This window comes from Pan paniscus, chromosome 2 (genome assembly GCF_029289425.2).
Source record: "Pan paniscus chromosome 2, NHGRI_mPanPan1-v2.0_pri, whole genome shotgun sequence".
NCBI lineage: Eukaryota > Metazoa > Chordata > Mammalia > Primates > Hominidae > Pan > Pan paniscus.
This window is the reverse complement of record NC_085926.1, coordinates 12,857,629-12,873,362: the sequence shown is the minus strand read 5'-3', so window position 1 is coordinate 12,873,362 and position 15,734 is coordinate 12,857,629. Positions and strand designations below refer to the sequence as shown.

The 15,734-nt window shown below is 50.8% G+C and overlaps 1 long non-coding RNA gene across 1 annotated transcript in view; it reads right to left on the bottom strand.

Annotated features, from left to right (window-relative positions):
* LOC129397376 (uncharacterized) overlaps positions 1-14,398 on the bottom strand; it is a 68,013-nt gene extending 53,615 nt beyond the window's left edge. The window contains exons 1-4 of the long non-coding RNA XR_008624698.2: positions 13,536-14,398; positions 12,795-13,173; positions 11,339-11,577; positions 6,689-8,657 (exon numbers count right to left, since the gene is read on the bottom strand). This is a non-coding gene — a long non-coding RNA (uncharacterized LOC129397376). The remainder of the gene's footprint in view (positions 1-6,688; positions 8,658-11,338; positions 11,578-12,794; positions 13,174-13,535) is intronic.
* Between the last annotated feature and the right edge of the window lie 1,336 nt (positions 14,399-15,734).

Sequence of the window (15,734 nt, the reverse complement as noted above, 5' to 3'; positions counted from 1 at the left end):
TCTAGAGGGACACCTAAGACAAAAATTCAGAAAGGCTAAAGGCTACCCATAAAGATGTGCATGGAGGGGTAAAGCTATGAAACCAAATTAGACGAGGAAGCAAGTTACAGTCTTGATGTGTGACAAGGTAGAAATCAGCCTTAAAAACAATGTGCATGAGAAAGTGACTTGATAATGCTAGAAGCTGCAATTCCCAATGTAGACATGACAGGAGTATCTATGCACCACATAAAACAGCAGTCTTCAAAAAACCGAAACTGCAGGATAGGTAAGAATAAAAAAAAAACACGTTCGTAAAGGTTAACATTGCCACTCTGAATCCAAGACAGGTTAAGAGGCCAAAATGAAATTATCTAGAAGCCTTCAGTTTCTTATGGATATGATACCAAGCATTGCGCTTCAGTAACAGAGAAAACACCTTTCCAAGCTCCCTTGAAACGTTTATGGAAACTTGCCACATATTAAGGCACAAAGGAAACTTCAGTAATTCCACAAGGCAGAGAGAATCTAAACATACTCTCTAATCACAGTACAGTAAAACTAGAAATTAAAGACTCAAAAATTCCCTACTGGAAATGTTACTAACTCTATTAAATTACTCTTGGGTCAGAGGACAAATACAAACCACAACCATAGAATTTGTTCAAAATGGTAACACCTTGTATCAGAATCCATGATGCAATTAAAGCAATGAGGCAAAGAAAATTACATCCAAAATGAAAAAGAAACATCAAATGCAAAATTAGGAAAAGATTAAAGTAAACAAAGGAGAAACAGTTGCAAAATAACAAGCAAGGCTGGGTGTGGCAGCTAATGCCTGTAATCTCAGCACTTTGAGAGGCTGAGGCAGGCACACTGCTTTGAGACCAGGAGTTCGAGACCAGCTTGGCCAACATGGTGAAACCCCATCTCTGCTAAAACTACAAAAATTAGCCGGGCGTGGTGGCTCACACCTGTGATCCCAGCTACTTGGGAAGCTGAGGCAGGAGAATCGATTGAACCTGGGAGGTGGACGTTGCAGTGAGCTGAGATAGCACCACTGCACTTTAGCCTCGGAGACAGAGAGACTCCTCCTCAAAAAAAAAAAAAAAAAAAAAATCAGAACAAAGAAATAGTAAAGCTTATGAACAAAAAGCTGGTCTTGGAAAAGAAAAAAGAAAGTAGACAAACCTCTAGCTAACCAAATCAAGGTGACAAGAAAACGAAACACCAAAAATGAGAAACCAACACAGGACTGAATATTGAAGCGGAAAAAATGTTTAGAGTGATGATACTTTGAACGACTTTATGCAAATAAATTTGAAATGAATAATTAGCCAAAAGTGACTCAGGAGAAAAAGAAATCTTAAATTCCCATGAGAGAAATAGAAAATGTAATTAACGGCTTAACTGGCCCATTTTGTTTCACAGGGAATTCTTCTGACCTTCACAACCAGATAATCTCACTGTTACAACTGTTTCTGATCACAGCAAAGGAAGGAAAACTTCCCAATGCTTTTTCTTGTCTTTTCTTTTTTGAGACGGAGATTCACTCGTCACCCAGGCTGGAGTGCACAATGGTGCCATCTCAGCTCACTGCAACCTCCACCTCCCCAGTTCAAGTGATCCTCCTGCCTCAGCCTCCCCAGTAGCTGGGATTACAGGCATGTGCCACCATACCCAGCTAATTTTGTATTTTTAGTAGAGACAGGTTTTCTCCATGTTGGTCGGGCTGATCTCAAACTGGCGACCTCAGGTGATCTGCCCACCTCGGCCTCCCAAAGTGCTGCGATTACAAAGGTAAGCCACTGCACCTGCCTCCCAATGCTTTTTATGCAGTGATTTTGGCACTGTTTTCTAGACCTGATAAAAGTTACATAAATACAAAGCTGCATGTCACCAATAGAAAATTGTGAATCACATATCAAACATCTAGTAGCATATTCCATATAAACTAATATACCTCATGACCAAATAGCATTTTACATCAGTAATGCAAGAACTGTTCAATATTAGGAAATCCATCATCTTAACTAAGAAAAACCACGTGATCATTTCCCTGGCTGACAAAAGGGCTTCAACAAAATCCAGAACGAATTCCTGGTATATAAAACACTTAAATAAGTGGATACTTTTTTGGGAATGATAGAGTATACCTGAGTTCAAAAGCCAGAATTTAATTGAATGGAGAAACAATGAATGCATTCTGTGCAAATCAGGGAAAAGACATGGTAAGCATCTTCACTTCTCTATGACACTGTGTTGAAGGGTTCAGCCAATGCAATCAGATGCAGTTAGAGGCATCTGAATCAGAAAGGAAGAGGTCAATTTTTTTTTCTTTTTTTTTTTTTTGAGACAAGAGTCTTGCCCTCTCACCCAGGCTGGAGTTCAGTGGTGCAGTCACAGCTCACGGCAGCTTCAACCTCCTGGGCTCAAGTGTTTCTCCCGCCTCATTCAGCCCAGTAGCTGGGACTACAGGTGTGCACCACCACCCCCGGCTAATTTTTTTTATTTTTAGTAGAGATGAGGTCTCGCTATGTTGCTCAGGCTGGTCTCAAACTCCTGAGCTCAAGCGATCCTCCCACCTCAGCCTCCCAAAGTGCTAGGATTACAGGCATAAGCTACTGTGCCCCACCAAAGAGGCAAATGATTTCTATTTGCAGATGATACAACAGCATTTCTGGAAATCCCAAGAAATCAATGAATAAGTTAAGGCACAATGAGGAAACTCAGCAAGATGACTGAAAAGCAAATTTATGTATATGAATCAATAGACATTAATAAGTTTAAAAGAATAAAAAGGAAAAAAGAATGCATGTACAAGATAAAATTTTTACGAAAGATATATAGGAGCTGGGTATGGTGACACACCATAATCCTAGCACTTTGGGAGGCTGAGGCAGGAGCATCACTTGAGTCTAGGAATTTGGGGCCAGCCTGGGCAACATAGGGAGACCTCATCTCTCCTAAAAATAAAAAACATTAGCTGGACATGGTGGCTCACGGCTGTAGTCCCAACTACCTGGGGGGCTGAGGCAAGAGAATAGCTCGAGGCCAGGAGGTGAAGACTGCAGTGAACCATGATTGCACCACTGCACTCCAGCCTGGGTGACAGAGAGACCATGTCTCAAAAAAAAGAAAAAGATAACTAGGAATAACTTCAAAAAATAATGACAAGTGAGGAAAAGATTAAAACACTGAGAAATATACCGAGTTTTAAGATAACACAATTTAACATACAGATGTCAATGCTTCTCAGTTTTTTTAAAAAAATGGAGCTAGTCAAGATTATTTTCAATTCCAGTTTTGACAAGGCAAGACTCTCCAGGAAAATCATTCTTTTTTGTGTGTTTGTTTTTAGAGTTAGTGGTACATCCAGACATCACTGCAGCACACTAGAAAGCTTCTGTCATTAAACCTGCAGTATTGGTATGTGCGGAATCAGACGAGCTGAACAGAATGGAAAGTCCAGAAACAGACTCCATAAAATGGAAACTTAGGATACAGTGAAGATGGCGTGACAAATCACTGGAGAAAGGACAGACCCCTAAATAAAAGGGGTGTCAGTTACCTTTTGCTACAAAGCCAAACACCGCAAAACTTCCCAGCTTAGAGCCACGGTAACAATTGTTTCTCATCACAATCAGGGTTGTTTGGGCCGTTCCTCTGGTCCCGAGGCTCGCTCTCACTGGAGGAGTGGAAGCAGCCCTTGGAATGGCGGAGAACGTGTCAGATGCCCCAGATCGCAGTTGCTGCAGCCAGCAGGCTGGGGCTGGCAGGCATGGGAATGTGAGACAGGACTGGCAAGCAGGACGTCCCTCGGGTGCTGGCAGACAGGGCATTGCATGTGGGAAGTCACCCCCATGGAACCCTGCCTGCCCATGGCAGCTGCAGATGGGAAGAGAGCACTGCCCAGTGCAACCAGGAGGGATGCCCCTTCTTCCCGCAGCACCCCCAGTGTCACCTCTGCTAACTGGCAGAGGAGAACATTGACAAAGTCCAATGCCATGATCACAGAGCAAGGCGGTGAACAGTGGCTTTGGAGCTGAGAGATAAAAAGGCTCTAACCCAGCTACCATATGACACTCAGCTTCCACATGCACCTTCCACGCACATGTGAAATTCAGAACAAGCAAGCAGCCTTGTGTTTCCACCTCCCAAGATACAGCCACACTTCAGATCACGAAGGGGTTTTCTCACCCCTTGCCCACAATGAGGCACAGTCCCTCAGTCACTGTGTATGGGGTGGTGGGGGGGCGGGGCTCTGAGTGACTCCTCAGATTCCATCACAGCGCTGCTGAATATTCTGTTCCCTGAAGACTAAATTGTAACGTTACCTATCGACACCTGTATAGAAAGTGAAAAATGGAAAGGAAATAGCACAAACCAACTAACACGTGTGTAACCGGGAAAGTGAAAGTGAGTAAAGCTACTGCAGCCCTCCCTTTGCTAATGGAAGGCACAGCTGTGGGTAATGTCTGTGGCTTCCTTCTTCCCAAACCCATCCCATTGTCCCCTGCCCTCATACAGACCTAAGCTGGTCAAGTTTCTTTAAAATTGGTTTTATAGAGACAAACTGTCACCCAGGCTGAAGCGCAGTGGCAAAATCATGGCTCACTGTAACCTTGAACTCCTGGGCTCAAGTGATCTGCCCACCTTGGCCTCCTAAAGTGCTGGGATTACGGGCATGAATCCACTGCACCTGGCCTCAAGTTTCTCCTACCTGGGGTGTGACTCAAACCATTATTGCTAAGGACTCTGATTCTTCAACTGTCCTTTTTTGGCTGCTAGAATTTCCCACGAGCCATTACCATTGGGTATGGATATACCAGAGAAGCCCCCGCGTTCTTGTCCCCATTGCGTAGCAAAGCCTTGGTGACTGGGATCACTCTCTCCAGCTAGTAGAGAAACCCTTTTGCCTCCCATTGCTTCCGTGGCCTGGGGAGCCCCACATGGCCAGGGGAAAGTCTCATCTTCCAATGCACTGGAACCATGCCAGATTTCCTCTGGGGAAGCATTCCCTCATAGAAACTAAGACCTCCAAACAAGCAGAACTCAAAGTTTCTGGGGCAGAAAGCAAACATTCCGTGCAAGGGTTACTAGGTAAGAGCATGAGAGGAGCCCCTGCCACCTGCACCCCCAGCTGCAGACCCCTGCTGGGGAGGAGACAGCACCACGTGGTGGTCTCTGGCTCACAGCATGCACCGCTCCCTGTAAGGCAGAGCCCTGGCCTTCTAAGGCCATGTCCCCAGGTGGCTGTGTGCTGTGGCTGCAGTGACCCATTCCACCTCTACATTAAGCTGCTGCTGTCTGGTGATGGTGGATGGATAGGAAGACAAGTTACAGTTCGGGTTTTTGTTCCTCCTTGGGGGCTTAATTGTAGGTTTTGAACATGTAAAATACTTGCATGGCTCAAAAGTCAAAACCCCATGCAAAGACTTTCATCCCTTCCCCCCTTCTTACCGCACCCCACAGAGCTCTATGCTCATCATTTTTGTGAGTTCCCAGGTTCATCGTGCCCTGTTTCCGTTCGCAAAATTAAGGGAAGATGTTCAGACATCGTCGCCTGGCCGTTCATACACAAAACAACTCGCGCTGTGTGTGCTGCCCCACTTCCTGCCACTTCACTAATGGCCGCCCATTACCCATTTGTTGACTGTCAGCTCCAAACCTCCCCGTCCTTCCCTCGCTGTGTGAGGACAAGGCTGAACTCCGTGTCATTTGCCAGCTGGCCAGTGCCCTTCAGCCCAGATCTCTATGCCAAGCAGTCTGAAATCCTTCTGAGCAACCACTACACCACCTCCGAGGTCAGGGTCTTTGGTGTCCCAGAGGTTCTGGAGAACTTGGAGGTGAGTGGCATCTGCATGCCTCAGGACAGGCCGGAGTCAAGGGCGTCAGGAAGGGTCTGGAGGAAGAGGGAATGTGGCATGGATGTCCTGGGCCAGCTCTCTTTAAAATTTATTTTTACAATTAGAATTTTTAAATTGAAGTACTCTTTTCTTTTTCCGTAGCACTATTGCTGTCTCTCGGGCTGCGTGATTGTATTAATTGTTCTGACCTCTGCTGGTCTTCCCCAGCTACAAGTTAAGCTTGTGGGGGCAGCAGTGAGAACCCCAGAAAAGGCGCCAGTGAGCATGTGGTGCGTGGCATGGCAGAATTCGGTGCAGGAGCATCTGCCACAGAGCAGGGAGGAAAGCCGTAATCCCTGCTGGGACAAGTCCCCTCTTCTCCAGGCCTCACTTCCTCCATGACTAAGTCACGGGGTGGGATTGGTGGGTGAATGATCCCTCAGGCCCAGAGCCTGGCAGGCTGGGAAGAGTTCTGGGGTGAGAGAACCAAGGAGTTCCTCAGCATTTCCGCCTGCTCCTCCTTCCTGCCTTACTGCAGCCAGCGTGACCGCGTGTTCTCCCGAAAAGGCAGGGAATGCTCAGCATGGCTGATGAGGGAGGAGGGCCAGCCCGCTGGCAGCTGCTGGAGACCAGCCATGAGCAGAGCTCGGGCTGCTGCCTTACAGAGCTAGTGCTTGGTGATACTTCATGTTGGTCCAGCTGTTTTTAAAGCAGCACTCGATTAGAATTGAAGGAGCTTGAATTTGATTCCGACATTCATATCAATTTGCCCTTCCCTCAAAAAACACCTTAAGTATAGACAGAGCTTCCCAACTCTGCAGACTACATGCCGTCCCTGAGCAGTGCCCAGGTGTCCTTACCTGCTCATGAGGTGTTGTTGAGGTGTTGTTTGTAATTGGTGGGTTCTTGATCTCACTGGTTTCAAGAATGAAGCCGCAGACCCTCATGGTGTTACAGTTCTTAAAAGCAGCGTGTCCAGAGTTTGCTCCTTCTGACCTTCAGATGCGTTTAGAGTTTCTTTCTTCTGGTAGGTTCCTGGTCTCACAGGCTGAGGAGCGAAGCTGCAGACCTTTGTGGTGAGTCTTACAGCTCAGCAAAGGCAGTGTGGACCCCAACATTAAGCAGTAGCATGATTTAAGTGCAAAAAGTGAACGAACAAACATTACACAACCCAGTAAAGGAACCTTAAGCGAGTTACCACTGCGGGCTCGGGAAGCCTGCTTTTATTCTCTTATCTGGCCCCACCCACATCCTGCTGATTGGTCCATTTTACAGAGAGCCGATTGGTCTGTTTTACAGAGAGCTGATTGGTCCATTTTGATAGGGTGCTGATTGGTGCATTTACAAACCTTGAGCTAGATACAGAGTGCCGATTGGTGCATTCACAATCCCTTAGCTAGACATAAAGATTCTCCAAGTCCCCACCAGATTAACTAGCTACAGAGTGCCTATTGGTGCATTCACAAACCCTGAGCTAGACACAGGGTGCTGATTGGTGTGTTTACAAACCTTGAGCTAGATACAGAGTGCGGATTGGGGTATTTACAATCTCTTAGCTAGACATAAAGATTCTCCAAGTCCCCACCAGACTCAGGAGCCTAGCTGGCTTCACCCAGTGGATCCCGCACCGGGGCCACAGGTGGAGCTGCCTGCCAGTCCGGCGCCTGTGCGCCCGCACTCCTCAGCCCTTGGGTGGTCGATGGGACTGGGCGCGGTGGAGCAGGGAGCGGCGCTCGTCCGGGAGGCTCGGGCCGCGCAGCAGCCCACAGCGGGGGGCGGGGAGGCTCAGGCATGGAGGGCTGCAGGTCCCAAGCCCTGCCCCGCTGGGAGGCAGCTAAGGCTCCGCGAGAAATCGAGCACAGCACCTGCTGGCCCAGGTGCTAAGCCCCTCACTGTCCGGGGCTTGCGGGCCGGCCAGCAGCTCCGAGTGCGGGGCCCGCCAAGCCCACGCCCACCCGGAACTCTAGCTGGCCCCCAAGCGCACGGGCAGCCCGGGTTCCCGCCCCGTGCCTCTCCCTCCACACCTCCCCGCAAGCCGAAGGAGCCGGCTCCGGCCTTGGCCAGCCCAGAAAGGCGCTCCCACAGTGCAGCGGTGGGCTGAAGGGCTCCTCAAGCGCGGCCAGAGTGGGCGCCAAGGCCGAGGAGGCGCCGAGAGTGAGCGAGGGCTGCAAGGGCTGCCAGTATGCTGTCACCCTCTCAGTGTGACCTGGGCAGGGGTCCCCACCCGTACTCCTTAGGCCCCAGGAGGAAAGCCCAGCATGTAAGGCTGAAGCAGGGGTGCTTCCAGAGATGGGCCACTCAGTGGTCCCTCTACTCTGCAGAATGTGCACCCCCAGCTCTAATGTCTCTCCCAGGTGAAATCCGGGTCCCCGGCCGTGCTGGCCTTGGTGAAGAAGTCTCTTGGGTCACATACACGGTCAGCGTCGCGGAACCCGCGGCGGCAGCTGGGGGCCTCTGTCCACTACCTTGACCTTCTCCAGCCCCGAGACTAACCGAGCCTTTGACCTCTCTTTTCCCACCTGTTTCCTCTCTCATCTCACCTCCCAAATAAAACTGTTGAGATTTTGACTGGAATTCATTTTTTTCTTCAAGCCCACTGTTATTTTCTCATCGATTGCAGTTTTGTTGAGGCTGTTGCATTAGTGTGCTCAGGCTGCCTTACCAAAACCCCACAGCCTGGGCGGCTCCAAAACAGACATTTTGTTTCCTCACAGTTCCGGAGGCTGGAAGTCCCTGAGCAAGGTGCTGACACATTTGGTTTCTGGTGAGGGTGCTCTTCCGGGCTCTCAGACTGCTGTCTTCTCACTGTGTTCTCCCATGCCCTTTCCGCTGTGTGCACAGAGAGAAGACACATGAACAAGGTGTCTCTGGTGTCACTTCTTTTTTTTTTGAGATGGAGTCTCACTCTGTCGCCCAGGCGGGAGTGCAGTGGCGCCATCTTGGCTCACTGCAACCTCCGCCCCCAGGGTTCTAACAATTCTCCTACCTCAGCCTCCCGAGTAGCTGGGATTACAGGCACCCACCACCACGCCCGGCTATTTTTGTATTTGTAGGAGAGACGGGGTTTCGCCATGTTGGCCAGGCTGGTCTCGAATTCTTGACCTCAGGTGATCCACCCGCCTTGGCCTCCCAAAGTGTTGGGATTACAGGCGTGAACCACCGCACCCGCCCTGGTGTCACCTCTTCTTATAAGGCCCTCTTCTTATAAGGACACAAATTATCTCAGATCAGGGCCCCACCTTGTAACATCATTTAACCTTCCTGCCTTCCTTATTCCAAACACAGCCACCCAAAGGTTAGGGCTTCAGCACAGGAATTTTGGAGGAACATAAACATTCCGCCCATGATACTATTTTAGGTCTTGTTACAGTTCCTTCAGTAAGATTAATTGGTTTATTTTTTAGAGACAGGGTCTTGCTCTGTCATTGAGGCTGATATGCAGTGGTGCAGTCATCACTCACTGCAGCCTCGAACTTCCGGGCTCAAGCGATTTTACCACGATAGCCTCTTAAGTAACTGGGACTACAGGCACACCCAGGCTATAATTGATTTATATAGAATCCTTTGCCTTTCATATTAAACATATTCCTAGGTACTGGTGGGAATGTAAAACATTGCTATTTATATCAGCTAAAAAGCAGGAACAACTCAAATGTCCATCCACTGATAAGTGAATAAACAAAATGTAATTTATCCATGTATTAGGATATTATTCAGCTATAAGAAGGAATAAATTAGTGACACATGCTGCAACATAGGTGCTAGGTGAAGGAGGCCAGTTGCAAAAGACTGCATGTTTTATGATTCCATTTCAATGAAATGTCCAGGCTGGGTGCAGTGGCAGATGCCTAAAACTGCAGCACTTTAGGAGGCTGAGGCAGGAGGATCACTTGAAGCCAGGAGTTCGAGACCAGCTTGGGCAACATAGCAAGGCCCTGTCTCTATGCAAAGTTAAAAATTAGCTGAGCTTGGTGGCATGAGCCTATAGTCCCAGCTACTTGGGAGGATCCTGTGAGTCCAGGAGTTAGAGGCTGCAGTGAGCTGTGATCACGCCACTACACTCCAGCCTGGGCAACAAAGAGAGAATCTATCTCAAAAGAAAAAAGAAAACGTTATTCTTTGGGAAATAAGCCTAACACAGGACAAATATTGTATCACTCCACTCTTAGGAAGTACCTAGAATAGGAAAAGTCATAGAGACAAAAATAGAACAGAGTGGGGTCAGGGGGAATGGAGAATTACTCTTCAAGGGGCACACAATTTCTGTTTGGGATGATGGAAAAGCTCTGGAAATAAACAGTGGTGATGTTTGCACAACATTATGAATATATTTAATGATGCTGAGATGGACACATAAAATGGTAAATTTTATGTATGTTTGATACTTTTTTAATTAATAAAAAATAGGAAACTGCTGAGGGAAAAAAAGTAAAAAATCAATGAGTGCCTAAAGCCCATGAACTTGAAAATGAGGCTTTGCCTCACAAAAACCCCAGCTGCCTCTGTATCTGCACCCTTCCCATGTGTCTCTGAGCCCCAAACTGGTGGCCCTTTTGCTGTCAGCCCTCCCAGTGGCTGCACTGGCCTTGGGGGCTCACCCAGCATAGGGGGCAAAAGGATAGAAACCCAGGGCTCCATGCCGGGTGCGGTGGCTCACGCCTTTAATCTCAGCACTTTGGGAGGCTGAGGCGGGTGGATCACCTGAGGTCAGGAGTTCGAGACCAGCCTGGCCAGCATGACAAAACCCTGTCTCTACTAAAAATACAAATATTACCCAGGTGTGGTGGCACACACCTGCAATCCCACCTACTTAGGAGGCTGAGGCAGGAGAATCACTTGAACCCGGGAGACGGAGGTTGCAGTGAGCTGAGATCACGCCACTGCAGTCCAGCTTGGGTGGGTGACAAAGCAAGACTCTGTCTCAAAAGAAAAAAAAAAAAAGAAAAGAAACCCAGGGGTCCACCCAGGCTGAGAGCTCCTGAGTTCTGGTGCTGAGCCTCCTGAGTTTCTGGAACTTCAGGCTCTGAATCATGGTGGGGGCCAGAGATTTTTACTCAGTATGGGAGGACACGTGAGTTAGGACTCATTTCTTGGTCCATAAGGCTGTGCAAGCATCCCCTGGCAACTCCAGCCAGCTTTGCTGCTGAAGGAAGCTGTAGACAAAGAGTGCAGAGAAGCCCCCCAGGCACCCTCCCTCCCCAGTGGAGCAGGGCCTGGAAAGTCAGTGGCCTTCCTTTCTTCACAACCTCAGTCACTCTCACCCCTGTGGCCAGTGTGGAAACTGGGATGCTGGGAAGCTTGCCCAGGCACCTTTGACCCTGCAAGTCCCTGGAGCTCTGCCTTGGGTAGGGCTGCAGGCTCCTGAGTTGCCCAGGCAATGCCTCCGGGAGTGCCAAGGCAGGAAACTCACTAGAGAGCTGGAGCTTTAAGAAAACTTCATGCCTAGGCCCCATCTTCAGCACCATGGATTTCCTTGGACTGAGAGAACCACTGGTGTGTTGAAGGCTTACCCAGTGATTTGAGTGTGTGGCCAGGATGGAGAAGCACACACTTCTGGATGCTGTCAGCGGAGGCCTTTGACCCAGGGCTTCTGCAGAACTAGTCAAGAACCAGTGGCTCCTCCACTACCCACAGCCCTGGACAATGACAGGCTGGGCAAGACAGACACATATTGGTGGGCACAAAAGATCTGTTTCTGTTCCTGCTTGGGGTGTTTCTGTGTGGGAAAAGAAATCCCTTCTTTCTTCATCTGGAACAGGAATTAAAAGAAATTAAAGAATGTGTAAGCAGAAACTCAGTTGTATGTAAGAAAACCCAATTCCCTCTGAGAAAGAGAAGGAGCTGGAGTCCTTTAAAATTAACTGCCTGTTTTTCTGTGGCTGTTGAGACTTATCTCTCCTCCTTTCCCAGGCATTGTGAAGACCCTGTTTCCCTAGCTGTGCAGCTGCAAGGTCACTAGACAGATAAACTCAAGTTGCAAAACACGTTTTCCTAGAAAAGTAAGAAATCATGTAATGCATGCTTCAATTGAATAACTGTCTTTGTTTCTCACTTCTGTAGTATTTCCCCTGCACAAATCTCCCCCAACCCACAAAATGCTTAAAAGTTAACTTGACTCTTCATTTGGGGCTCAGTCCTTTGGATGTTAATCCGACTGGGCCGGTGCACCTAAGTAATTAATAAATATCCTCCTGAGCCCCATTGGTCTCTCTGATTCCTTAAAAATCCCACAACACATCAAGGCCCAAAGCCAGCAGAACTGCTCTTCCACCTGGCCCTTCTAGTATGTTTGTGAATATGTTTCCTGGAGGAAGTTGTAATTCTACTGTCCCCTCTGGAGGCAGGCAGGGCTGAGGTCTGGAGGAGGCAGCAGCTCCCAGGAACAGTGAGACCTCTGAGCTGCTGTGTCTACATGGGGTGCTGGGTTGTGGACAGAGGCAGGTTGCTAGTTAGCACATAGACCAGTCAGAGGAGGCCCAAGAAGGAGTTGCAGCTGTTCTGGGCTGCGTTTGGGAACCTATGGCTGAGTGTGGCAGGCCTGTGGCAGCTGCCAGAAGCTGGCCCTGCAAGCCAGGGTGTGACCCTGCTGCTCTGTTGTCTTGCTCTCTGGGTCCTGTGGTGCTAGGAGGAGTCTTCTGGATGCTTCCTTCCAGGCCTGGGACAGAAAGTCAAGGGAGGAAGAGCATGACCTGGTGGCCAGCCTGCCAATGACAAGTAGCTCTAGTTGGGGGAGGCCTAGGGACCAGGGCTGGATTCCAGGATCCATTCGGCAAAGGATCTCTGGCCAGCCACTACCCTCAGAGAGCAGTTATGAAGGAAAACCAGGTCAAGAAGCTGACTCCTGTCCCACAGGAGCTCACAGACTCAGGGTCAGACAGCCCTGGCAATGGGGAGGGACCTCTGTGACACTCGGGGCTGCAGCCACAGACTGAGACTGTGTCCATGGGGTGTGCAGTGGAGACTTACCATGGTCACGGGCAGCACAGGTGGGAAATTGCACCGGTCACAGGCGGCCTGCAGGCCAGCCCTGAGCTGCAGGTGGGTTTTGTTTTATGTTCTGCAGTTTTTCTTTTAATCTGAAGTTTTATGACTCCAGTGTTTAACACACACACACACACACACACACACACACACACATCCAAGATCATGTACAAAAATGCTGATTCCTGTGTCTCTTCAAAACGTCTTGCAGCCCCAGGCCTCCATTCTGCTTGCTGCAGCCGCTGGAACCACAGATGCTCCCTGGCAGGGCCACCATACCCTCCAGCACCAGCTCCTCACCTCATGCCTCTCAGGCAGATTTGGATCATCTGCCTGGCCAGGTAGGCCTGCAAGCCTATGACCCCTGGGAAAGATATAATAAATGCCGTTGGCTTTTGATTTGCTTTTCTTGTTGCAGAAGGGGTTTTCTTGGGACAAAATTTGAGTGGAAAAGCATCCCAGACAGAGGTACAGATACACGGACAAGAAAGGCCCCTGAGGTGTGGAGAGTATTGGTTCCACGGAACGGGTCCCCAGTGGTTTTATGATCAGGCAAGTTGGGAACACCAGTCCCAGTGTGCACATCACCACAGGGGCTGCACAAATGGATTCCAGCAATGGGGAGGCCAGCAGGTGCCCATGGCGCAGGTCCTGACGGGACATCAGGAACAGAGGTCTTGAAGGCACATCTTGAAGGCCTGCATCCTGTGGTCAGTGGGGACCCACCGAAAGGTTCCTCTGGAAGCCAACTCTGCTAGGTGGTGTCAGGTGTGTGCAGCTTCCACCATTCTAGGGCACCCTAGAAGTCAGCCTTCAGCTCGGCCTGCTTCAGTATAGAGATGGTTTTTAACCCTTTGTTATTCTGTTGGGACTCTGGACATTTAGACGTCTGTGCAGGGGGGCTCATGAAGAGACCAACTTCCCTGATAGGCCTAGATATGGCCTAGCCTGAGGCAGAAAGGGAACACAATTGGGGCTGGATGTTCTTTCAGCCTCCCTTGCAGAGATCACTGACAGAGTGGTCAGCTTGGCCAAGCTTCTGCAAGGGCTGGCTGTGATGTCTGGGAGGGAGGCAATCCCCAGAGCAGGAATGCCTTCCCTGGGGCTCATATCCTTGCAGGGGAGGAGGCGGCCATCCTCCCTTCAAAGCCTCCTTCACTGCAGCCCGTGGGAGGCGAGTGACCTGGGGGATCCGTGCCCAGGGCAAACCTCTGGGCTCTAACTTAGCCCCACCTCGGAGAAACATTCACAGCCCTTCGGGAGGAGAGCCCTGCTGCAGGAAGACTCTAGGGGAGGGCCCAGCTGCGGGGTCCTGGGCTGTTGGTGACAGTACCCCAGGCTCCAAACTCTCTGTGCCTGGGGGCAATTCCCTTCCCTGGTTGCAGCAGATTCCCACCCCGCCCTGCCCCACTGCCCGCCCCACGGGGAAGTGGCCTGGGAGTGGAGGCGTGGACAGGCATCCCGGTGTCTCGAGTCAGGCTGTCGGGCCAGCCTGGACAGCACGGCCCGCGGAGGGCAGACAGGGCGCACGGAGCAGGCCCCAGGCTCCAGAGCAGCCGCTGACAGGCTGTCCAGCTGCGTCGGGTCTCCATGGAGACGGAAGCGGGGCCACAAGGTGGTGAGCGGCGGGGGGCGGGGCTTCCAACGGCCATCAGCCCCGCCCAGCCTGGGCAAAGAGAGCCCGGCCTGGGAGGCGGAGCCAGGGACCCCCGGGCTGAGCCTGATTTCTGAGGGCGGCCGGGGCCACCTCCCTCCAGACGCTGCTGCCCCCACGCGGACGGGCGCCCTCTGCGAGTCCCGTGGCTCCCGGCCCTGCTCAGTGCCTCCAGAGCCCTCACCCGGGCCCTCTCCACTGGGTCCACAGGGGCCTCAAAGCGCTGGCCCAGACGCGGGGTCACTCTCCTGAGCCTCCCGACCTTCCCATGGGTCCTTTGGAGCCCTGGGTTTTGGAGTTTGTCCTTCCTAAGTGCCGCCCGCCCGGACGCGGCTGCTGCAGGACCACAGCAGACCGAGTGCGGCCGCGTCCCCTGCAGGCCACCCGTCAAGGGCACAGGGGAGAGGCGCCCCAAGCCACAGAGTCTCAGAGCTGCCAGGAGCTGACCCTTCGGGTGGGGAGAGGACACTAACTCGGGTCCTCTCCACTTCCTCAAGGTTCCTTCTCACCTGCAGTGAACGGCTCCCAGCACCTCTGGGGCCTTCCTGTTTCATTGATGTCAGCAACTGATCATTGATCATCTCTGGTGTGCAGGGACAGAGAAGACAGACACGCTGGCCCCCCCGGGTGGGCGAGGGAGTCTAGTCTATCTGAAGAAAACTCCCATAGAGATAGGGGCTAGGAAGGAGACACCAGGAAAAGTGAAGGTGGAAGATGGGGGTGACCCTACTGCAGATGGGGTGCTCAGGGAGGGTTTCTTTGGTGAGGGGGTGACATTCACTAGATTGACCAAGGGACGGTCAGGGCCTGTGAAAGTCTTTTAAGAGAGGGAATGGCAGTGTCCAGTGGACTGTTTCAGGGATGGAAATAGGGCAGCAGGGTGAGGGGTGTGAGCCAGGCAGGCAGGGCCCAGACACCATGTGATGGGTACAGGGGTGGGACCCATGGAGGCTCTGAGAAAGGCCTGGGCCTCAGAAGACAGGGAAACAGGAAGACCCACTTCGAGGCCTTACAACCTTCTAGGGCACAGACGGTGAAAATGGCTCAGGCCAGAATTTGGTTTAGGTTTCAGAAGGGTGCTGGGTGCCTCATGCTCTTCTTGAGGCTAAAGGGCTCCAGCTCCTTGGGCCCTTTCCATGCAGACATTGTTCTGGGGCCCCCACTACATGGACACCCTTCTGATGTTGTCTGCAGCCAGGCAGGGGTCATGGGCCAACCCGCCCCTTCCTTGGCCAAGTGGACAGATGAAGGGAGCCTCTGGGGGCAGGATT